This window comes from Solenopsis invicta, chromosome 5, assembly GCF_016802725.1.
Source record: "Solenopsis invicta isolate M01_SB chromosome 5, UNIL_Sinv_3.0, whole genome shotgun sequence".
NCBI lineage: Eukaryota > Metazoa > Arthropoda > Insecta > Hymenoptera > Formicidae > Solenopsis > Solenopsis invicta.
In genome coordinates, this window is record NC_052668.1 from 8,042,803 (window position 1) to 8,067,429 (window position 24,627).

At 34.7% G+C, this 24,627-nt stretch overlaps 1 protein-coding gene across 2 annotated transcripts in view; it reads left to right on the forward strand.

The window, feature by feature from the left end:
* The first annotated feature begins 2,899 nt into the window (after positions 1–2,899).
* The window catches only part of LOC113005937 (protein singed), a 105,010-nt gene continuing 83,282 nt past the window's right edge, over positions 2,900–24,627 (forward strand). The window contains exon 1 of one of the 2 annotated variants that reach the window (XM_039450137.1): positions 2,900–3,269. The gene's annotated coding sequence lies outside the window, so the exon portion shown is untranslated. The remainder of the gene's footprint in view (positions 3,270–24,627) is intronic. The other variant, XM_039450136.1, reaches the window with a different exon arrangement.

The following is a 24,627-nucleotide window of genomic DNA, read 5'->3' on the forward strand; positions in this document are numbered from 1 at the left end:
TTGGTTCTTACCTGTGGATCCAACCAATTACGTTTGCTAATCAATGAGCAAGTCTACATTCCAAAAACCGTCGAAGAAAATGTTGCAACTTTTTAGCTCACGACTGTACAACTATTATACATTTTATCTAGCAAGTATTTTACGTACATAATGTAGTAAAAAACTATTCTTAATTTTTCAAAACTGGTCGATAATTTTCAGGTCGCAATTTGTGCATAAGTCAGAAAGTACATGTCATTACAACGTCGCTGTCACCAGAAATTTGGATGTTAGTTACGTGGCAGCGACGTGGCAATTACATTTTGACACCAGTTGCGATGTTGCTGAGATTTAACATGCGACGAGTTATGACTCATTGAATCGATATCGATTCGACATCGAAAATATATAGTGATCGAAAACTAATCGAAATACTCATCGATTTCGATTCGATTATGTCACACTTTTCGATGAATTATTGACTAAAAAATGATCGATTTCGACTCGATTTCGGCTCGATTTTAGCTCAATTTCGAATAGATTTCGAATACTGTTTTTTTTTACTGCAGTTACATTTAATTGGGTTAATAAAGCCTTAATCTAATCTAAGTACATATGAATAACTGTTGCATATAAAAATAATAGTTTTTTGACTGTGATTAGCTGATTGTGTACAAAATTGCTATTTTCGTATGCGAAAATTATTCGTATAAACTTGAAAATTGGTCCTCAGAAACAAAAAACGAATTATTGTCTTGTACACTTACAGTCATCGATTCTGTCCCTCGGAAAATTTTCCAAATTGAGAAGTCACTATCTTTCTACACATTCACAGTTCATGTTTAACGTAACGTCAGAGTTTACAGTCGCGACGGCCACTTGCGACCGCATCCCAGTAAACACAACGTTACATGTAAGGTAAATGTTAGTTGTAATTTCCCACTCAACAATGTAACACACTCATTATATAACAGTTACATTGTTGAGTGGGAAATTACAACTAACATTTACCTTACATGTAACGTTGTGTTTGGTGGGATTTTACATAAAGGCAATGTAACCTTTTTGTCAAATGCGATAAATTTTCTCGCGAAATTAATCCGCAAACTTGAGTTTTGAAGATTAATAATTTCTCGTAATGAAAAAGATAAATTAAAATAAATTTTTAAAAACTATCAAACTATTATTAAATTATTGCATTGTCATTGTTCCAGCGGCATTTAATTAATAATTTCTACATTAATCATGAACTGCAAGTATGTAGACAGATAGTGACTTCTCAGTTTGGAAAATTTTCCGAGGGACAGAATCGATGACCGTGGGTGTATTATACAATAAGAACGCGCTCACGGCGTTAAGTAACAATCAAAGGTGATTGGCTGAATCTAAAAGTACGAACCAATCGTCTCTAATTGCTACTAACAACTATTAATTTGGTAGTAATACTCGGCAAGACTAGCTTTGATTGTTTTTTTTCTTTTTTCCTCTTGTGTCACATAGATAAAACGTGGCTGCGAACCAATTTAAATCTACTCAGTTGCCGTGTTGTTTGCGTACACGCAATAAACGTGGCGTACTTATACATAATATAAGTAATAAAATATAAATCACCCTAATATGAAACTTTTTTGTTGTCAATATTTATTTCTTTATAATAATTAAATAATTAATAATAATAATTTATTAATTAAATAATTCATAATTAAATAATTAAATCAATTTTTATATATAATATTAATAAATATAATAAATTTTATACAAAAATTTAAAAAATATTTATTTGTTCTTTACAAAAAAGTGATTTTTCAAAAGTAGAGATTTTAAGTTTTAAAACTTTTTTAGTTTAAATTTTATTCATTTTTTTACAAAGTTACAGTTGTTAACTAAAAAATTAATATTGTAACATAATTATTAAATGCTAAAATCTTAAAATTTTTACATTATTTATGTCTGCTAATACAATATAATCCTTTATTCATATTGTATTTTATATAAATAAAAGTGATTATATAAAATTTTAATCAAAATATTATAGTATCGAATCGATATCGAATCAATGAAATATCGATGTCCTCACAGAAAATATATATACTTAAATGGGAAAATTATAATTTAGTCTATTGATAAGTAGATGTTACAAATAATTTGTTTTTTTTTAATATCATATAAAACACAGATATCGAAACAGCCTCAAATTTCGATCATTATTTCGATTTGATGTAATTTCGATGGTTTCGACGTCAATTCGACATCGATTCGACATCGATTCGATAAGTCATTTCTGGCTGGGTATCTAGTTACGCGAGGACTTCGAACGAGGTTCACCGCCCCTACGGAAATTTAACCTAACCTTAACCGCCGACAGTTCGATGCGCGTTCATCCCTTGCGCGCTACTCTCCCCTCTTCTCTCTCTTTCTCGTTCAACTCTGAGTCAGCTGCAGGTGATGGGCTCGAGCCAGATCTCACTCGCATCCATCGAACAAGTACCGCGCGCACTTGCCTACAAAAGAAAAAAAGGAGCGAGGAAGTATCCTGGATCTCTTGGCTCAGGTTTTCTGATAGAACAAATATGGCAGGTATTCGTTCCATTGCGCCATTAATATGAGTTATTAATTCCTGCTTCTCGAGGGGATTTTAGATTTACAATGCTTCATGGAGTCGTCTCTGCAATTTTATTTGACGGTGTTAGAATATTTAAAAAAACGCAAAATGTGCGAGACGACGCTCGAGATCCATTAATGTTCTCTCTCAAAAGTTCATACGGTAGCAGCTCTTTCGTATTAAAAAACAAATGTTCTCCGAGCGTTCGAGATCTTTTACGCGAGGGTGTCGTCGCTATCGCTACAGAGCCGCGGTCGCCGCCGAGCAGCCCCCCCCCATCCTTCGCGTTGTTACGATGGGGCCTGCCGCCTAGGAGCGGCGCGGCAGACCTCAGCTTGGTTCAGTAGCGTGACGAGCGTCGATCTGTGTGTTCATCGGTTCGCTATTGTGCGCAACTCTCACGAGTGCTGACTCCTTAATCGCTTCGTGACGTTCATCGTTCTTTCTCTTCCATCTGATTATCGTCGTTGTCCTGGTTGTCATTTTTTCTCGTTTCTCTTTTCTCGTATGTCGAGATCGAAACGCGGCCGAGTCAAATCGACGTGTTAGGACCGAGACGCGTGTGTGTCATCGATACGCTTGGCGGAGGACGAGCAGTAGGAGCCAACGATCGAGGGAAGCAGAACGTTCGAGCGCGGTGAAGGAGCGGAAGTGGACGAGAGAAAGACGGAGAGAAACAGAGGAAGAGGTAAGGAGGAGCTGACGGTTTCAGCTTCCTGTTTGTGCTTATCGGTGGAACGCGGTGAACCCAATGTTGTAAATCCGGTCCCGAATAACGCACATTCCGCTTCGTTCTTCCGAGTGTATTGAGAGATGAACGTCTAAAAACAACAATGATTCTGGACAATCGGAAATCCAGATGAAACGTAACATTTTTAAATGCCCTCGCTTTTTTAAATGCCTTTGAACACTTTTTTCCCAGTAACTCCGCACGTCTCTCTCTTCATACAGGCTGGGTATTGCATGGTAGGTGAAGGTTCAACACCCTTGGCGACAAAGGGCGTACGAATCTCTTTCTCTATGCTCGATGTGAACGACGCGGCGACCTCGCGATGTAAACTAGAGCATCATCGTTGCTTGGCGAGTCAAATTGAACGCCGTAACGTTTTCCATGTTTCTTTTGTACATCTATTAGAATCTTCTCGAAGTTAAATAATGTCCGAATTATATTTATTCATCTCTATAGCATAATTCAACTTTGATTGCTTATTATCCATAAGTCTATTCTCTAAATCTCATAGATTGAAAATTCAGTTTATTCAATTATTTGAGTGATCATTTGCCACTCTGTAAAGTTAAAAATTTACTTCTATAAAATTCAATAGGATTCCTACATGATTTTTTGACTTTTATGGAGACAAATTACTCGAATAATTGCATAAGTTTAATTTGTATTTTTTTAAGAATAACGTTTTACTCTACAAAATTTAAGGAATATTGATTAGTCGCGCGTGAAGGTTTTCACAAAAGAAAAGTCGATGCCTAATAGGCAAGAAGATAGAGCAAAAGATGCCACAATGTCGCTTCGGCAAATTAAGGTTTAAATCAAGCGATTAAATTAAAGCAATTTGTTGAAGCAAAATCATTGTCTTGAAATTAACGAGAAAACAGTTAAAATCTTGGGTGTTCCGGTAGCTCTTAATCGGTAAAGTTTGAACACGTTTAAGCATTCCAGCCGCTTGCTTTACTTGCTTTACTTGCTAGACCTTGCTTATTACTTCGATAGTTTTTAATCGATTAAATATTATAAACTATTAGATATTTCTATCATTATCTATAATTTAGAAAAAATCGACTGATCATCAATCTAACATAAATAGCATTGCCCGGCGACAGAAGGGTATCAGACAATTTCAATTTGGTTTATTCCAATTCGACTATCGCCAAACAAAATTGATAGGGATTTGAGGGATTTTTTTTTGTGAAATGGCTTTCATTAATTACGTGTTATTATCACGTAATTTTTTGGGAAAAAAAATACTACAGATCTTTACATTTTCCGTCACTACAAATTCTATATATAAACTTTATTTCCAAAAAATCTTTTATGATAGTAACAAAATCCAAATTTAGAGAAAAATCCACTAATTGTCTTTGATGTTGAATAACTGTCGCGACTGTCAACAGGATATAATCGAAAACTGCGTAAATCCCGCGGGAGAATTGGTGCAGCCTTGAAAGGCTCGTAAGGGCCGAGGGTCAGTTCCCATGGAGACCGTGGCGGAGAGAGCAAGCGGGATGGGCGGATCAGCACTTTGTCGCACTCGTGGCGTGAAAATTGCTGTAGGCGCGGCGTTCTTCGCTACTATTTTTACCGTCTTTCGCATGGGATAGCAGGGTTGTGGAGAAGTTTTGTCTCGTACGGAAGTATCGGGTACTCAATGTGTACCCTCTGACTTCTTTTCGTTTTACTTGTCTGTGCTTTATTTGCCCATCTATTGGACTGGGGGAGTGGGGGGGGGGGAGTGAGACTCAAGCCTGATCTACAATGTGCTCTTTGCGTTTTGTCTTGTCCTTTTTGCTTTTTGTTTTGTGCTTTCTGCTTTTTGTTTCCTTGCTTTGTGTATTTTTGTCACACGAAGTCGAGAGACATCGTCATGCACAAAAGGCAAGGATTTTTCTGCACAAAATTAGCAAACAATTCGCTAAAAGTTTCGTTTACTTGTATCTCAGCTTTATTATCTTTATCAGACATATTTTTTATCAGACTATGTTCGATTCACCACGATACCGTGGTCGTATTTAACCTAACCAACATATTTCTTTGTCTTTGTTGTCCGAGATAAAATTTGACGAACTTCAGAAAAGACAAGAAACACGTGACAAAAAACACGATTGTCGGTAAAACAGTGCGCGAAGAGACAAGAAAGCAAGAGGCAAAAAGCAAGAAATAGGAAGCAAAAAGCATATTGTAGATCAGGCTTTAGAATGTAAGGGCGCCGCGACGTGGCACATCGACGCTCTGAGGGAAAATAATCAGGAAGGAGTGGAAAATCGATTCATTCCTTTGCGTATCTTGTTCTGTCCATGCTTTCTGATCCCGGTGAGAATCGATTTGTTTTATTCGACTGGCGTTCGCAATCCGTTAGCTCTGGCTTTTCTTCCATAATCCTTCGATAATAGAATCGAGTCGAAATGCGTGTAAAGAGGTAACGTTTGAAACAAGCATATTTTTAGTTACGCAGACTTGATTGTGTTCGATAATTTTTTTGTTCGGCTAATCCCTAGTTTCCATGCATGTGTTATCACGCGTCAAGCACGCGTGAAACACGCGTTTCTATAGTTACTTTAATCAAACACGTGTTTTTTTTCAAACTCGCATGTTTAATGCGTGTTACCATGAATCCAGTAGTTAATTCCAACCAGGTCCTTTCGCGACAGAAGGGTCAAGAGGCTCAATAAGCATTTTTAAGTGTACTATTGAATTAAGTGAATTTATTAATAACATTTGTTCCAGACATCCTCGACAGATTCTGTCACTCGTGAAGACATCTAATTACATAGCGAGTAAAAGCTATACCTCTTATTGTTGAAAGCGTTTCTTTCTACGAAATTGAAACGTGGACCTTACGAATGAATCTGTCTATTCTAAGAATTACATTAAGAGGTTTCTTTTACTTACATATTCCGTTACATGTGTCTCGTTTAAAGTGAAAATATGTAGTATTTTATGAAATATGCTGGTTCAAAAGTTTTTTCAATGATTTATCAAAATTAGCATTTTTGACTAATATTTTGCTTATAATTTGTATTAATGCAAAATAATTACATATTTGTGTTATCCGTGTATATGTTCTTGAAAGAATTTCTGAATGGATATATTTCATAAAAAATTAAAATATTTGTGTATAGATAAGAAATGTACAGATAAGAAGTATATTCAGAAAATTTTTATATTAATATTTTTTAGATCGCTGATATTAATTCAATTTGAAAATTTAAATTTAATAACATTTAACGTTTCTGCAATTGTCAATCAAAACAAAGTTTATTGATAGCTATTGCGTGAAGTGAAAGAAATATCTAAAGACAGAATAAATGTTTGCCTTGTCACAAGATTATCTCTAAAACTGTAATGCCGATCCAAGTGTCGATCTTACAGACCGCTATTGAAACTTTATTTGTCAATAACTTCCTTGATATTTATAAGAGGCGCTTTAAACTCATAGAACATTCGTCTGCCATTTGTCCATACACAATACTGCAGTGGTCCCATTATCATTCGCTGGAAACATGTAATATGTAATGGTTAAAAAATTGTAGCGGTTCTAGACCAGGGTTTACTGTTTGTTATTTTTTCGCAATATTGGGCTTGTATATATTTCATCTACGTCTTATTTATACATTTTAACTCTTATTTACTGGTGATGTTGTAATTTAATATTAGGAACATTTTTATGATTCAATTTTCTTAGAATCTTTTAGGATTTTTTAAGTTTTTTGAATGGGAGTAACGATTTTTTGAGAATTGGTTTTTTGGAACTTTGACTCTAAATTATTTTCAAACGGGTTAACGTATCAATCTCCGCTTTCTACCAATTTTCTTACTTTTTAATCATTTTTTTATGTTTTTTTAAATAATATATTATAATATGGAGGATTTTATTTTAAATATTTGAGTTGGAGGTGAAAATTTAGTTTTATTACTTGCAATATCTCAACTTAAGTATTATTAATAGAAGATAATCAAACCTAAATTATTATGATAATACAATTCATCGTTGGACTAATTTTAATGAATTTTTCATTAGTACAGTAGATATTTTTATTATATTTATGTATAGTTTTTATTTAGTGCATGAATTTGAGTGATAGTTTAATAACTTAAAGCCTTTTAATCTAAATCATTAATTAATTAATAATTTATTGATAATAAGATACATCGTTGGACCAATTTTAATTAATATGTCACTAATTCAGTGAACATTTATTGCATTCACGTAAATTTTTGGTTTAGTGTAGTTTCTTTTGTTTCTTTATCATTTTTCATAAACTTCAACTAAGCTCAAAGGCAAAACATTTTATGAACTGTATCAACAATTAAGTGATTACGTTTGCTTAAGAAGTAATCAGGATCATAAGAAAATACACGTTCTATAGGTATACTTGTATCAGAAGTTAATAGATAGTCTCTCTCAACCTTGCTAAAAATATGATAAGCACAGTGCAAAGTAGAAGGAAATGCGAAATCGAAAATATTCGTATTGATATTCATAAATATAATTATTATTTAAATTAAATAAAAAAAAATATTTATTCGTTTCTTATTAATTCAAAAGTCTTGTATTCATATTTTTGAATTCATATATTTAACTTTATTTATTTATATGTATATTTGACATACTTTTTTATTAGACACATTAATTGGGATACACATTTTAGAAATAATTTGAAAACATTTTTTGAGCGTTACAGTTTAAAGATTAATGCTACGCAATTGTGCATACGAGAGAGTAACAATCGCAGTTATTTATTATTTAAGCCGTTGTTATCAAGATAAAACAAACCCTAGATATTAATAAATGTAAAATTATTTTTATAACTGCTCGGTGTCTGTCATTACAATTAAATAAATTTATAAATCCTAAATTATAGGACTCAAATGAAACGAATTCAATGTAAGATGTCAATAATGAGCCAGATACCAGACTTTCACGTGTACAAAAATATATTTTTTATAAAAATTAAAATAGAAAAGACTTTAAAGAAGTAAATCAAAATATGAATTAATATCGTAAGAGCCAACACAAGATGTTTGCGTGAGAATTAATGTAATTAACAAGGAATTATTATTACAGACGTTTTGATCTTCTGGTTTGGATCATCCTCAGTGTAAAATTATTACTTCATTCTACATGCGACGGTTGATAAATAAGAAGGTTTGTGTAGCGCAGATATAAAAAGTGGCAGTCGAAAATGGTGCAGTACAATTGTAGCCAATGTGATACATTACGGTCGTTGTTTTTTGACTGGTTTTTTGAATGGTTATAACAAGGCGGATGTACAAAGTAACAGCGATGTGGATAGAACGAACGGTTACAGAAAACTCTGTTTTTTATAGAAATGTTACGTAAATGTTTCAGTCATTCGGTTTTAACCATCTTCAGTAGGGATACATAAATTTGTGAATAATTTAATATGTCATATTACATAATTAAGCTATTGTCAAATACTATTACGTTGTTATTCTTGCTATCAACATAGTTATAAAATAGGCATAATTATAAATTTAATTGGAAAGCCCTTATGTTCTCATATCTTTCGCGTTCCATCAAATTAATTTTGATAAAATTATTGAAATTTTATTCAGGAATGAATTTGTTAGAAACTATTTTTAATAACATTAAATAGAGATTCATAAATCATAAATCATCTCAACAATCATAATAAAGATCATATTAATGTACAGAGGTCTGATAACAAAAAAACTTTACATTGTAATTACTTTATATTTTGTATTGATCTTCTTAGTGTATTAGCGTAATTTATTGCTAATGTTTACACATTTATGCTTCATTTATTTACTTTTTTTAAAAATTCTTTTGTATTAGTTGATACTGTATGCATTTTTTTTTCATTTTCTTCTGTTTTCTAATTATCGTTTTATATTATGATTGATTATTTACTGGTAAGCCTTGCAGCAGTAGTAATGCTGGCGCCTAACCATTTGTGTAATATACAATAGCTATTGCAGAATAAATTAATTAAATTATTATTTTATTATCCCATATATGAACAGTATTTCCGATAAGTTTAACCTTTAAACACATAAATGGGTCTGAGAGACCCCGTATGAAGTTTTGAACGCTTGCTGTGTGAAGACGGCATGAGATAGAAAGCTTGGATCAGGACGTAAAAAAAGTTGAAATTTCTTCTTTTGATTGATATGGTTGATCAACTTTTTTGGACAACTAGAATTCGAACGGCACGGCGGCAAAGTTTTATTAGGGTCAATGCGACCAATATAATGTGTAAGTGAAACTTTTTTTTTAGTAACCTCATGTAAAAAAAACTGGATAAAACACGTTCAAATAGGTCCGTTCGCGTATGTTACTCTGTCTAAAGTTAAAATACTATAGAGCCGTAAAAAAGAGGACTTCTGCGTAAAGTCCGAAATATATTATGAAACACATCAATTTTCAATTTTAGACACCATGAGTTTATCAAAAATACCTCACATTCACCTTGTTACGTAAGTATATTTTTTAATAGAAATGGTAGTGACATAATTTTTTTTGAAAGTATGATATTTTAGCTTTAAAACGCCATATTGTAAAGTCTTTAAAAGTTTTTTGTTGCAAAGATATTATTAAAAAAAAGTGAATTTTTAGACACCCAAAAATATCTCATATTTTCCTTGTTGTACACCCATACAGCACAGAGAGATTGCAGGAACATTGCAGAATGATGATATTGAAACATTGTAATATTGCATTTTGATTGCGAAACATTGCTGCAACATTGCTGGAAGATTGCAGCAACATTAAGATGTCCGCTTTTTGAAATATTGCATTGAAACATCCCATTTTTTCTAAAATATTCACATAAATATTATTACATCACATAATTTCAATGAACAAAACAATATTTGTGTAACATTTTAAAAAACATTTTTTGCCAAAAAAAATCACAAAAATTATTTTTTTGAAAATTTCCAAGCCGTCACCCATCTAAATTGCGACTTCGGTGAACGTTGCTTGACCTCTGCGATCGCTGCGAACTGATCCCTCATGATGACCTGTGACACTTTATGCTGAAATGTGTATGTAACTGGTAGATTAGGTCAATATACGTTATCGAAAAAATGAAATATGTATAATTAAAGCACAATATTTATATAAACAAATATAAAATTATAGTTTTTTTTATTAATTTTGCAAATGCAGGATAGCATCTGGAATAATTTTTCTGTTATTTGTTTAAATAAGATGCAATTAGAAAATATATACCAACATAATACAATAATTAAATTAAATACAAAAAAATTTTTATTAAAAAAACATTAAAAAAATATTGTGTGTTCATTGGGCTGTAGATCGAGGTTTTTTCATATATGGACCTATTTCATCTATTGATATAAATATTTATGTTTTTTAACAATAATATTATGATGCACACAGCACCACGAGACCGCATGTCTTTTCTAGACGTCTTAGAGTCAACATTTCAAGGATGTCTGTAGACGTCTATGCAAAGTCGATTTGCAGTCAACTTTGAAAACCTGACTTGGATGAGTCAACTTACAGTCGATATATGGACGGTTGTACTGTTAGGGAATGTAGAGATTCAGTGGAAAATTTAGTAACGTCGCCCAACCTTAGTTTGCTAAATGCAGATGAATAATTATGGATGAATTAGATTAATATATTATTATACGCGAATATTCTGCTTTGGCTCTTTATTGCCACTACTTTATTAAAAAATTATGATATTGCAATGTTTCCGGAATATTACTGGCATATGCCATGCGAGGTTGCAGGCATATTGTTAATTTATGTTTCTCCAATGTCTCCGTAATATTGCATTGCAATATGCAACATTGCAACGTTGCTGCAATGTTGCTGCAATTTTCTGTGCTGTATGAGTAATTATATTTTTTAAAAGGAATGACAATACCATAAATTTTTTTTGAAAGTATTACTTTTTAGCTTTAAAACGCCGTATTTTTAAGTCCTTAAAAGTTTTTTGTTGCGGAGATATGATTTTTTAAAGGAAAAGTGGATTTTTAAACAATTTTTAATTTTTGCTTAATGGTTTTATGACTTTTATGACTTAACAATAAATCATTTTTCGGCAATGCCGATTATGCAGTTACATTTCTGAGATTCTGAATTTTCATGTAAAAAGAAAATTGTTGAAAAATGTTGATTAGAACCAAAGTTATAATATCTCAAAATTGAAAAAGTCTTCCAGACCCGAAAATGTGTTTACGTATTTTACGAGATTGGTGTGTTTAAAGGTTAAATATCTTTTTAACAACAGTTCAAAAATAAGCATGGCCTATACGGAATTAAATTCATTTAATAAGTTAAGTGAATACATCAGGACATAGAAAGATAATTTACCGGTTGACTCGCATGCTAATGTAGTTCATAAAACTAGTTGTAGTGAAAGTGAAGCTAGTTAAAGTCATACAGACAAGTAGGTTGTTAAAAACAAGAATATGGAACACAAAAACCATATTAATAGAATACAGTACAACATTCAGTCATCATTGATTATAGGGTTAATTTATTCCATGAATTTGATTGGGGTAATGTGAAAATTTTAGATGAGAAAATGTTGAAAAAAAAATCAATATTTGTGATGATTTTTATAAACAAAAACAAGCATTAAATTTACAGATGTACACTGAATTTCTAGATCCAATGCACAAAACGTTGTTTACATTTTCTTGATGCTTTCATTTCTTATATATTTTTGATATTAATTTGACTTTGCGTACATTATGTTGTTATAAGCGTTACAATTTTATTTGTATCGTTTGACGCGCTCATTTGTTTTGCCTAAAGGACACTTTGCGCTTCCATTTTTTATTCTGACACTTGAGTCCCATAAGTAATCAACATGTCATTATATTATCGTTTAATTAATTACTGTCCAATGTCTGTATCTTTTAGCTATCGTTAGATGTTTCAAAAAATTCACGTAAAATTGTTCTGTTTTACATTGGACAATAATGACAATATTGGATTTCGACAAATTAGATGCAAATTCACAATCAGTTCGATACTTAACGACGTAATAGTACTTGGCAATTTCTTGATTTTATGTAATATTAGATTATTCGCAAATTTACGTATCATATTGAATATGGTCAAAACTGAATAATCGAAACATTTATGTAATATTTCAATGAATATATTTTATACACATGAACATCTAGTGTCTCAGTGTCTGGCTCACTACTGACATTTTATATTTAAATATTAAAAAAAATTCTTAAAATAATTTTTAAATTAATGGATTTTTTATAAAAATTAAAAGTACAGAATGTTAAATTTTCAGAAATAAAAAACTTTTTATCTTTAAACTACTTTTCATCTTATTTATTATACAAATATAGCAATTTTTCTTTGGCCATATAATGAGTATCAGAAAAAGTTTTAGTATTTAATATTTTGAAGATTTGTTTTAAAAAAGCTCTGAACTTATTTCATATACTTTTGCGAGAATTTTACATTTATTACCTATTTTATATTTTTTCATATTTACTTTTTTATAACCATCATGATAAAAAAAAGAGGAAAATATTATTTGAAGTATAAAGCAATAATTTTTTAAACTAGAAAAATATTCGATCGATACATGTAACATACAAATCTAAACAAGAAGGTCTTCTTTGGTCGTAGCTGGATCTTAGTGCTTTTTTGTATTTGTGTGATTTTATATACTTTCTCAGACTCAACCAAACTGTGCGCCGTTACTTTCGGTCATATAACACAGTTATATTCTGTAACTCCTTAGCGACAATTCGGTATTGTTAAAGCGTCGTTGCGCAGATATTATACATGATAGAAAAGCTGCGTAACGACACGTAACGATATCCTTAGCTGTCGTTAAAAGTTACAGAATCCCGTTACTTGAGCCGTAGGACCGCGAGCCTTGACGCGATGCAGGAGCATGAGGGAGCGATGCGGTGCCAAGCTATCCTTCCCTTCGCCGCGCACCACTTACCGAAGCCTACAATCGGGCCGCGGTAGGCTGTCCTACGGTTCAAGCGAGCGACCGCTTGTTTCTCTGCGCGCTCTTATTCGTCTGACTTTAATATTTTATGACTCGAAAATTATTGTAAATATCGCAAAATGGTATGAGACTTTTTGATTTATCTTGATCCCTTCTACCTCACCGTGATAATCTTTATACATTGGTCTGGGACACTTTGTATACATACATATACAGGGTGTCAGAAAACTAAAACTTATGCTATATTATTATTGCTATACTTATTGCTATACAATATTAGAGTATTGGTAGTTCCCTAATTAAAGAGTATCGGTACTTCTCTAAAAATCTATGTTTTTTATTGCATATTCTTATAGTTTATTTTGAGACTTTTCTAAAACATTACAAGAAAGTTTATTTTTGTTAAGTACTTTCCGAGTTGTGACGCTTGAAAGTTACAGTACAGCGTAGCTTTCAAGCCTCACAACTCAGAAAGTACTCAACGAAAATAAACTTTCTTATAGTGTTTTGGAAAGGTCTTGAGATAAGCTACAAGAATATGTAATAAAATGTTGGCAGTCCCATTTAAAAAATTGAAGGTGTTCTTTACCTGATCTTCAAGCAACTATTCAAAGTCAAATTAATGACACCATCTTATGTTTCCCTCGAAACCATGCAACTTTTGTCTGAAACATTTTTTTGTAAAACTTATATTTCCCGAGATATTTAGGTGTCCCTACTTTTTTTGGAACACCTTGTGTATATGTATGTGTATATATATATATATATATATATATATATATATATATACATATATATATATATATATATACATATATATATATATATACAGGGTGATTCAAAATAACCTATTGGTCCCGAAGCTGGCATATTCGTAATCGAATTCTGAGACGATTTTTCCTTTTGCAAAAATTTGTCCAGAGCTTAGTTTTCAAGTTACAATAAAAATTAGTTAGCGTATGACGGGTCAGGTACAAGTGGTAGACAGGGGCGGCGCGACTCACTGTTACACGCGGGTGTTTCCGTGGAGCACCTCCTGCGCTCAAATGACTGACAAAAGGACATCACATTCCTATTTAAACTTTCTCTCTCTCTCTCTCTCTCTTTCTCTCTCTCCGTCACTTTAATTATGCTACATTTAACTTGCCAAATTTCGATCTGTCATCCGGGCGTCAAATATCGGGATGACCGTGAAATCTTTAAGTAAGTTTACATTATTATAATAAATGTACGCCCGCAAATAATAAAATTTAATGCAAATTAGATTACTTAAATGTGCACTTGCAAGTTAAAAGTAGCACTTTTAAAACGCACAAAAAGGAAAGAAAGGAGAGAGAGAGAGAGAGAGAGAGAGAGAGAGAGAGAGAGAGAGAGAGAGAGAGAGTGAGAAAGATAGAGACGGGGAAGAAGGAGGCTTTAAACAAGTTTAAGCACGTTCATTCATGCACACGGCAATCAGCTTATTATTTCCACGATGCGACAGTTCAATTTAAATTTGTCCTTTATCCAGATCTATCCCTCGAAGTTGTTTCATATTTTACCACATTACTATTTACTCTGCACTTGATCGATAAACGCGGAACTACGCGACGAACCGATCGATCAACTTTATTAATTACTATTCTAATCACTACAATTATTCGATTAAAATTACTCGAAGAAACACGTGTTTACGTTACGATCACACAACACGTGTTCACTCGACGATATCAAGCAGTCGACTGGATATTATTGGTTATGCTGTTATAAGAGTGTCAAACGATTGGTTAAAGCCATAAGTCAAAACGCGGCAATTTAAAATGCAAATATTGGTTAATACAATTTACATCAATACAATTTATTAGAAAAATGTTGCAAATGCATATTTATCATTATTTGTTAAAAATTGTATGATAGTGACTTTATCAAGATAATTAAATATTATTCATTCTAAATATTCAAAAAATAATTTTATCAAAATCAATTTTTTCTAAATACTTTTTTTATTTCTTATTTTTGAATATTTGTGAAAACTGTGAAAATATTCCTCAAAATAAAATATTTGATTGCCCTGAAAAGGGCAAATTATCCGTTGCTGCAAGGAGATTTCAAGAATTATATCCTTAAAGTTCTTTTATAATAAATATTCTAAATAATTATCTTGATAAAGTTACTTACAATTTTTAACAAGTAATAATAAACATGCATTTGCCACATTTTTCTAATAAATTGTATCGATGTAAATCGTATTAATCAATATTTTCATTTTGAATTACCGCGTTTTGACTTATGGCTTTAACCAATCGTTCGACACTCTTATAACGACATAACCAATAACATTCAGTCGACTGCTTTATATCGTCGAGTGAACACGTGTTGTGTGATCGTAACGTAAATACGTGTTTCTTCGAGTAATTTTAACGCATTGAATGATTGTAGTGATTACAGTAGTGATTAATAGTAATTAATAAAGTCGATCGATTGGTTCGTCGCGTAGTTCCGCGTTTATCAATCAAATGAAGAGTAAATAGTGTAAATGTGGTGAAATATGAAACAACTTCGAGGGATAGATCTGGATAAAGCACAAATTTAAAATAAATTGTCGCATCGTGGAAACAATAAGCTGATCGCCATGTGCGTAAGTAAACGTGCTTAAACTTGTTCAAAGCCCCCCCCCCGTCTCTCTCTCTCTCTCCTTTCTATCCCTTTTGTGCGTTTTAAAAGTTCTACTTTTAACTTGCAAGTGCACATTTAAGTAATCTAATTTGCATTAAATTTTATTATTCGCGGGCGTACATTTATTATAATAATGTAAACTTACTTGAAGATTTCACGGTCATCCCGATATTTGACGGCCGGATGACAGATCGAAATTTGGCAAGTTAAATGTAGCATAATTAAAGTGACAGAGAGAGAGAGAGAGAGAGAGAGAGAGAGAGAGAGAGAGAGAGAGAGAGAGAAAGTTTAAATAGGAATGTGCTGTCCATGTACTTTTGTCAGTCATTTGAGCGCAGGAGGTGCCCCACGGAAACACCCGCGTGTAACAGTGAGTCTCGCCGCCCCTGTCTTCCACTTGTACCTGACCCGTAATACGCTAACTAATTCTTATTGTAACTTGAAAACTAAGCTTCGGACAAATTTTTGCAAAAGGAAAAATCGTCTCAGAATTCGATTACGAATATGCCAGCTTCGGGACCAATAGGTTATTTTGAATCACCCTGTATATATATATATTGTCACGTATTTTTTTTAAGTCGCCGGAGAGCTACGGCAAAATACGCGATCAAATAAAGACGGAAGATGTTTAAGGCGAATACGCGCGGAAGCGACGGAGAGCTACAATATTCAAAGTTTTGCTATGTCACGAAACTGGGCGCCAGACGCGATTATGCCGGTCGCATCGCCGGATTTAATCTTTAACTCTAAGCATTAATTCACTCCACGCGATTGACAGTCAGACAAAAACGCGAAATCGTCGTTCGCACGCGGCCAGCTAGCTCCTCTAACCAGTAGAGGGGCGGGGTAACGGAGACAAGGTTAGAGCGGCTCTCCTACGAGAGAAAACGGATAGGCGAAAGATTAAACGGAGTCGGGCCGATATAACAAGTACAAATAACATATATTGTAGAGCATAACTGCAACAGCGTACAGCAAAAAAAAAAAACAAATAAGCAAATGCAGAAAAAAAACAGCAACTGAATGAGATAAGAAAGGTGCGAAAAAATAATCGGAACGCGAGAGTTAACTTAACTTCTACAACAGTTGCACCAGCGAAGACTACGGTGGCGAATCACGCGCGGGACACGACAACCAATCGCGCGCGCTTTGAACGGCGCGGCATGGACACGATAACCACCTCCGCGAAAGAAGTTCGTCTAACTTACAATAAATGCCCGAAAAGGCAATGACAACACAGTCGTCGCGACCAAAATCCAAAATTATTATACACGTCAATAAACGCAACGCTATACAGCGACGCACCGAAATACCGGGCCGCCGTGCAATCACGACCGCGGCACGATTCGCGCACGTGCGCGAGGGCTTTGCAGCTTCCCGAGAAGCCGGTCGTCCGCGAGCTTCTACGGCGGGACGGCCAACGTAACACGCGGCAGCCGACAGCTGGGTGCATCGACAATGTCTCGAGCTTGAAGTGGAGGACCAGCCAAACACGAAAAAGGTGCGTTCAATCGCCGTAAAGCGGACACACCCGCACACTAACTCTAATGGCCCCACCTCAGAACACGAGCAAGTCGGCACCGGCAGCTTGTGGCTTTACACAGCTTTTAGAAGGGTCACCTCGACTACGATACGGTCCTCTTCCTGATCCCTAGGATCCTCGTGGATCCTCCACGCGGCCGGACAACGCTCGCCAAGGCCGGGCACTCTCACTGATATCGGATACGCCGATAACAGACCGATATCTGCCGCTTGCTTCCCTGCACACGCACGCAGTCGAACGGGTTGCACGCAAAAAGCCGGAAGAATCGCGCTCGATGCGCGATCGATGGGCGCTACTCCTCCCACAGGGTGCACGGTATCCTTGCGCCTAGCGGCGCGGCCTATTAACGGCCGCCCTTATCTAGCCGTGACGTCACGGCAGCGCAGTGCCGGGTCTTTGCTGGTGTCGTGCAGTCCCCGTCGGCATCCGATATTCTCGCCGTCCTCGCGGACGGCAGCTGCTTTCTCTCTATCGAGGCGACGATCTTCCGTCGCTATCAGTTTGGGTGGACAGCCGGCATCCGACAGCCCTTGTCCTGGTCGTTCGTCCGCTCTAGCCTGTCTATCCTTAGTGCCTCGCACGAGCCTCTCCCGCGCGGCGCTCATTCGTCGCTACGTCTCGCCTCGTCCTCCTCTCCGTCGGTAGTTCTCCGTGCACTGGCCCTGGACGATCGTTCTCGCCTTGTCTTGCTGCTGTCGACATCTCTCGCCGCTGCTGCTTTTTCGACAGCGTTTGTTGAGGCGCCGAATGTAACATGAAATTAAGCCGCGTATGAGTAAAACAAAAATAATAACTCTATCCAGTCCCGCCGGAGATCTCGCTCTCTCGTGGAGTGCCTGGCCCGGTCATATGCGCACCCTGGCGCTTTCGCGTAGGCGGAGGGACGAAGTGGCGAGGCAGAAAAAAACTGCCACGTTTCAATATATATATTTTTTTTGTTAGTCTAATTTGAAAAACTTTTGTTTTTAAAAATATTGATTTAGAAATAAAAATACGAAGATATTTTACATACTAAATTGTTTTTTGCTCAATAACGATATTATTTGAAAATTATCTAGATAAAACTATATATTTTTTATCTTTTATATAACAAGGAATGGGCAAGAACTGTAAAATGCCAAATGAGATGAATCATAGCTCATTCGAAAGGAGGAAGCAAGTATATTAAAAGTGTAAAAGGGTTAGTGTGAATGGGCCTTACTTTTTAAGAAAATTGCAATTAAAGTTTAACATTGGGACGTTCGTACATTAAATACTGGAATCTTGAACTACTATCCAAGAGAGCGTTGTGGCTGAGATGGCTAAGTGCTAGTGTTATTTTTCCTCTGTGGCGGACCGAATCTTCACAGCATCAAATTTTTTTTTAAAACTTGCTATTATATTTTACAATTGCATTATCTTTAGTATTTTTTAAATTAATTAATAATAATGTATTTACATATACTAATAAAATTAAGCGATTTTTGATTAATAAAAAATTAATGAGAATATTTAATAAATTATTTATTATAATAAAATTATTTATAAAGATTAATAATTAACGAGCAGATTTATTCTAAAAAATAATACACTTTGAGAGTTTCTGTAATATTGTTACGCCCGATATTGCGGTGTTTGGATGGTTGTCATCTGTTGATGGGTGACGATATTTATGTTGTTGTTTTCCTGGATTTTTAAAAAGCGTAACGTTAATTAAAAAGGCCTACGTTTTTTTAAAGCTTGCCTATTTATTTCTCGTGTGTACGAGTGTAAACTAAAAGCGCAAGTGTGCTAGAGAGATTGACTTTACGGGACGTAACATTTTGGGCGCTCGTCCGGGATAGAACGAGCGAAACGAGCTATCTTTTAGTCAGCGTGCGAACGAGTTTTGAGCTATGGCTTTTACATATATTCCACGGAGCTCACGGAAGGGTATGTGCACGCGCTTCTCAGCGATGACTGAACGATTTCTCTTAGACGATGAGCGTCCATGCACGCGGTCTTCGGGTGATGTCGTCGAGCATACGGAAGATGTCGTCGAGCGGACGGTCTTTAGGAGATGTCGTCGAACGGACGACGGAAAATACTTAAGAGGATAGTGACCGAAGAACTTCTTCGACGTCGGCATTGCAGATTATTTTTTGAGGGAGACCAGGCTATCGCTTTTTGTCCAACACATAGATCTGTCTTTGTTTTTCGATTATTTCGCCATCTGCAAAAAGACTATCAACTACAGTCACTACTCTGCTTGCCATTGTTTACGTGCGCTAAGCGAAATTTGTACACGTACAGCTGTTTACATGTTAAACTTTTTTGTTAGGCTTTTGACTGGAATGACACACAGTCAGTGTTGTTCGTTAGAGTTTTCTAAAGTGCGGCCTGGTCTCATTTCATACATATGAGCTACAGAACGTTAGTAAATGACAAAAGTTAACCTCGGTTGACAGATCCACGAGCCAAGAATAAATAAATTTTTAACTTTTTGTTCGATTTTCTTGTAAAATTTACCAGTCCGCACTTTGTTTTGGTGCGTATTTTTATTCTGTAAAAAGATTTTGTAATTTGTAGAGCCAATTCGAAAATTAATGAACACTGTAATGTGTCGGTAATTCACGTCACTATAGCCTCCTCTTAAACGACAGGCACCGCGGAGTTGCTGCGTGCAGTGTTAGAAGAGCTCCGTGCTATAAAGGCGGAACGTGTTCAATTTCAACAGCGAGAAGATGAGCTTATTCAGCGACTTCGACCAACACAAGGCCAGTAGTTTACTGATTTAAATTCCGACTCCGCTTTTGCTAATAATATGGATTTAAATTAAAGCCAGATATTTATGATGGGTCCTTTCCGTTGCGCGAATTTCTTACACAGTTCGATTTGCTGGTTCGTGTAAATAATTGAACCGATTTAGTTAAAGTAACGGTTTTAGCTTCGTGTCTTAGAGGAAAAGCGCGTTCGATTTTGGATGGGATTTTTGAATTAAAAAATGTAAAATTTTTTGAATTAGAATCGCAATTAAAATTCCGTTTTGGTGAAAGCCATTTAGCTCAATCGTTACTCAATTTACAAATAGAAAATAAGGTTTTTTGGGGAAGATATTTCCACTCTAGGGGCGGACCTTAAACGATTGGCTCGTCTAGTTTATTCAGAGTGCTCCACAGAAGTTCGAGACAAAATCGCGTGTTCTTAATTTGTTGCTGCGCTTTCGGATGAATTTGTAAAGCGAACTTTACAATTAGAGGGGTTAACTTCTTTACGTTCGGCAGTAGAAAGGGCAATGGCTATAAAAGTTATTAAAGAAAATAATTTCTCTAAGTTTTCAGGGAAACCAAAATTTGTTCAGAAAGGGACCATGGGGAAGGATTTTGTTGTTCAGAACACCAGAAATAGGAATTTTAGGGAAAAGAAAAAATTCTCCCGGAAAGAAATTGAGTGTTGGCAGTGCGGTTCTAAGAGACAACTGGGAAAGAGGGAAACTCGGAATAGCCGAGCTCTGCAGGGTAATTTTGTAAAACTCGGCAAAAGAATAAAATATTAAAAAAAAAGAAAAAGTTTACTTTTAAGTTAAATCATGCGCAGAGCAATAATTTTTGTTTCAGTGGCTTTGTTGATGATCAACCCTGTATTTTTAAGATTGATACAGATTCCGATGTGTCTATTGTTAATAGGAGTTTTGTTACAGAAAACAAGTAGTGGATCTTCCTTAAGAATTATAATTTGAATTATCCTACTGGAGAGGAAGTTCCTGTTGATTGTACGCTTAGTGTGAATGTTATTTTGGGAAAACATTTTTGGAGTTTCCAATGTTTGTAGCAGAAATTGGGAATAATTGCATTTTAGGGGCAGATTTTTTAATTAAAATAGGTTACGAAGAAATTTTTGATTCTGTTTTTGGGAAGAGTCATTCAGAAATTGAAAATCAAGTTAATCAAGAATTTGAAAATTATTCTTGTGCCTGAATTACTGATCCTGAAGTCCCATTTTTCTTTTAGATTGTCTTGAGAGGAATTCTTCTGAACTAGATTTTTCTCAAAAAAGACACTTTGCAGAATTTTTGGGAGAAGTTCAAGATGTATTTTTAGAACAGATCATTGCAGGAAATTGTGCAGTCGTTGAACATTCCATTAACTTAGAAAAGAATGATCGTATTAAACAAACTCTTAGATGAATTCCATTCCACTTGCGTGACAAGGTGGAAAAAATTTTAGAGGAGATGAAATGTGAGGGAGTTGTCGAAGAATTTCATAGTCCTTGGGTTTCTCCTGCTGTTTTAGTTAAAAAAAAAGACGGAACTCTTAGTTTTTGTGTTGATTACAGGAAGTTAAATGCCATTACTAAAAAAGATTCTTTCTCTATGCCTAGAATTGATGATTTCTTTGATCGTTTACCCGGGAACTCTTGGTTATTGACTCTAGACTTGAAAAGTAATTATTGGCAAGTGAAATTACGATTCCAAGACAAAGAAAAGACAGCTTTTTCAGTTGGAAAAGGGTTGTGGCAATTTACTGTTATGCCTTTTGGATTATGCAATGCTCCCGCGACTTTTGAACGATAGGTGTTTGTCCTTTTTGTCAGAAGATAGTTTTTGATAATTCCTCTTCGAAGGTTTATTTGACTCAATGGGATTCTTTAATCGTCAAGAATGGAGTGTTATTTAGAAAATGGGTTTCTCCGGATTTGCAAATGGAAATTCTTTAAACTGTTGTTCTGAAAAAGTTTATTCGACAAGTGTTAGAAAAAACTCATGATTCTTTTGTTGGTGGGCATTTTGGAATAAATAATACCTTAGCGAAAATCTGCAAACGATTTTATTAGGCTACTTTTAAGCAAGATGTTGAGCATTGGTGTAGAACTTGTAAGGTTTGTTTTGCTAAGAAAGGTTTTTCTGAAAAAGGAAAATCTCCTTTGCAAACCTTTAATGTTGGCATTCCTTTTGAAAAGGTTTAAATGGATATTCTAGGTTTCTTTCCAACCTCTTCTTCTGGTAAGAAATATTTATTGGTTGTTACTGATTGTTTCTCTAAATGGGTGGAAGCTTTTCCGACTAGGAATATTAAGGCTAATACAGTAGCAGAAATTTTTGTGAATCAGGTGGTTTCTAGATTTGGTGTTTCTTTAGAAATTTATACTGATCAAGGTAGAAATTTTGAATCTCGGTTATTCCAAGAATGATCTTATTTGTTAGGAATTAAAGAAACTCGAACTACTCCGCTTCATCCTCAATCTAATGGGCAAGTGGAGCGTCAACATCAAACGCTTTTGAATTTCTTAGCAAAATTTGTTTCGGAAAACCAGAAAGATTGGGATTGTTGGATTTTTCTGGGTTTGTTAGCTTATAGATCTTCGAAGCATGAAATTACGGGTTTTACTTCTTCTGAATTGTGTCAAGGTAGAGAATTAAGGTTACTTTAGATCTTCTTTGTGAGCGCCCCCCGGAAGAAAATTTGGAATCAGAAAGGGGATATTTCTCTAAACTTAAAGAAAAAATGGTTTCTATTCATGGCATTGTTCGACAACGGTTAGGGACAAAATCTCAAAGGTTAAAGTTATGGTATGACCCGAGAGATAGGCGAATATCCTTTGAACTTGGTCAGAAAATTTGGTTGTACAATTCTCGGAGAGTGCTTGGCAAGGCCCCAAAATTGCAGAGTAATTAGGAGAGGCCTTATGAGGTTATTAAAGAAATCATTGAAGTGGTTTACTGTATTCGTAAATTTAGCAGACATAAAAATAAATCGTTCATTTGGATAGGCTCGCTTTATTTCAAGAAAGGAAACTGTTTTAGGGAAAATTTGTATAATGAAACATAGAGCCCGAAATAATTTTTATTGTTTTAAATATTTTAATCCTTAAAAAATAATTACTTGCTCTCTTATGTTGTGTTACGTTTTAGTGCATGAATTGGCTTGGAAAGATATCTTCGTAAACGAGAGTTTCTTCCGTCATGCATTTTACGGAAGAAGATTTTGAATTGAAGACTGCCTCACCCCAGGTTTTTGATCTATGGTTTTCCATGTGGAACAGACGGTAAATGCCAAGGCAGGAGCTTGGTGAATCTTTTGAGACGTTGGGTCCATGGTAGATACCCCTACCTTGCTTGAAATTTGGAAGAAAGAAGATTCCGCAGGAACAATTCTTCAGGAAAGTTTCTCTGAAGAGAATTTTTTTCGCAAAAGGGGATTTCTTCATTTTGGAAAGAATTTTGACTTTGTTGTTCAGAAAAGAGCGGCTTAGTATCTTGGAGCAGTAGCTCAAGAAAAAGCAATAACGCTCGATTTATTCTTTAAGCGACAGGAATTTTTTTAGTATGGTTGTCGGGACGACAACCTTAAAAAAGGGGCAGTGTTAAGCCCGTATTGCGGAGTTTGGATGATTGTCATCTGTTGATGGGTGATGATATTCATGTTGTTGTTTTCCTGAACTTTTAAAAAGTGTTACGTTAATTAAAAAGACCTACGTTTTTCTAAAACTTGCCTATTTATTTCTCGTGTGTACGAGGGTAAACTGAGAGCGCGAGTGTGCTAGAGCAGATTAATCCTACGGGACGTAACAATATTATAAATTATAAGACTTTGTAAATTATAAAAAACTATAAATTATAAGATGTTATAAATTATAAAACGTTATAAATTAAAGTGTATTATTTTTTGGAATAAATCTGCTCATTAAGGCCTAATTATTTACATTACAAATACGTTATTAGACCGATAGTGAAACAACACAATGATAGTAAGGAAGTCTTCTTGTTAGTGTGCCTATATTTATTCGTGTGATTTTATATACTTCTCCGAATTTAACCAGAATGTGTGCAAAATTAATTCCGGTCGTAGTACAGCATGTCGAATAAGAATGAGTAATATCACTATTTATATTAAATTGATTAATTTAATGTAATAATTGATGCTGATTTGCATCTATATACCCATTCCCCCCCTGAAAAAACTATAAAAAATTTATTGCGAATTATTTACCTTTATAAATAATTTTATTATAATAAATAATTTATTAAATATTTTTATTAATTTTTTAGGACGGACCCCGATAGCACACAGAACCGATACCACACCACCACTCACAGCGGCCGATGCCTAAAGTTTTTCCGTTGGTTAGGTTAGATAAATTAAGATGATTAGTTGGAGGGCTATCGCACCGTGCGCTATCGGATCCCGTCCAATTTTTTATTAAT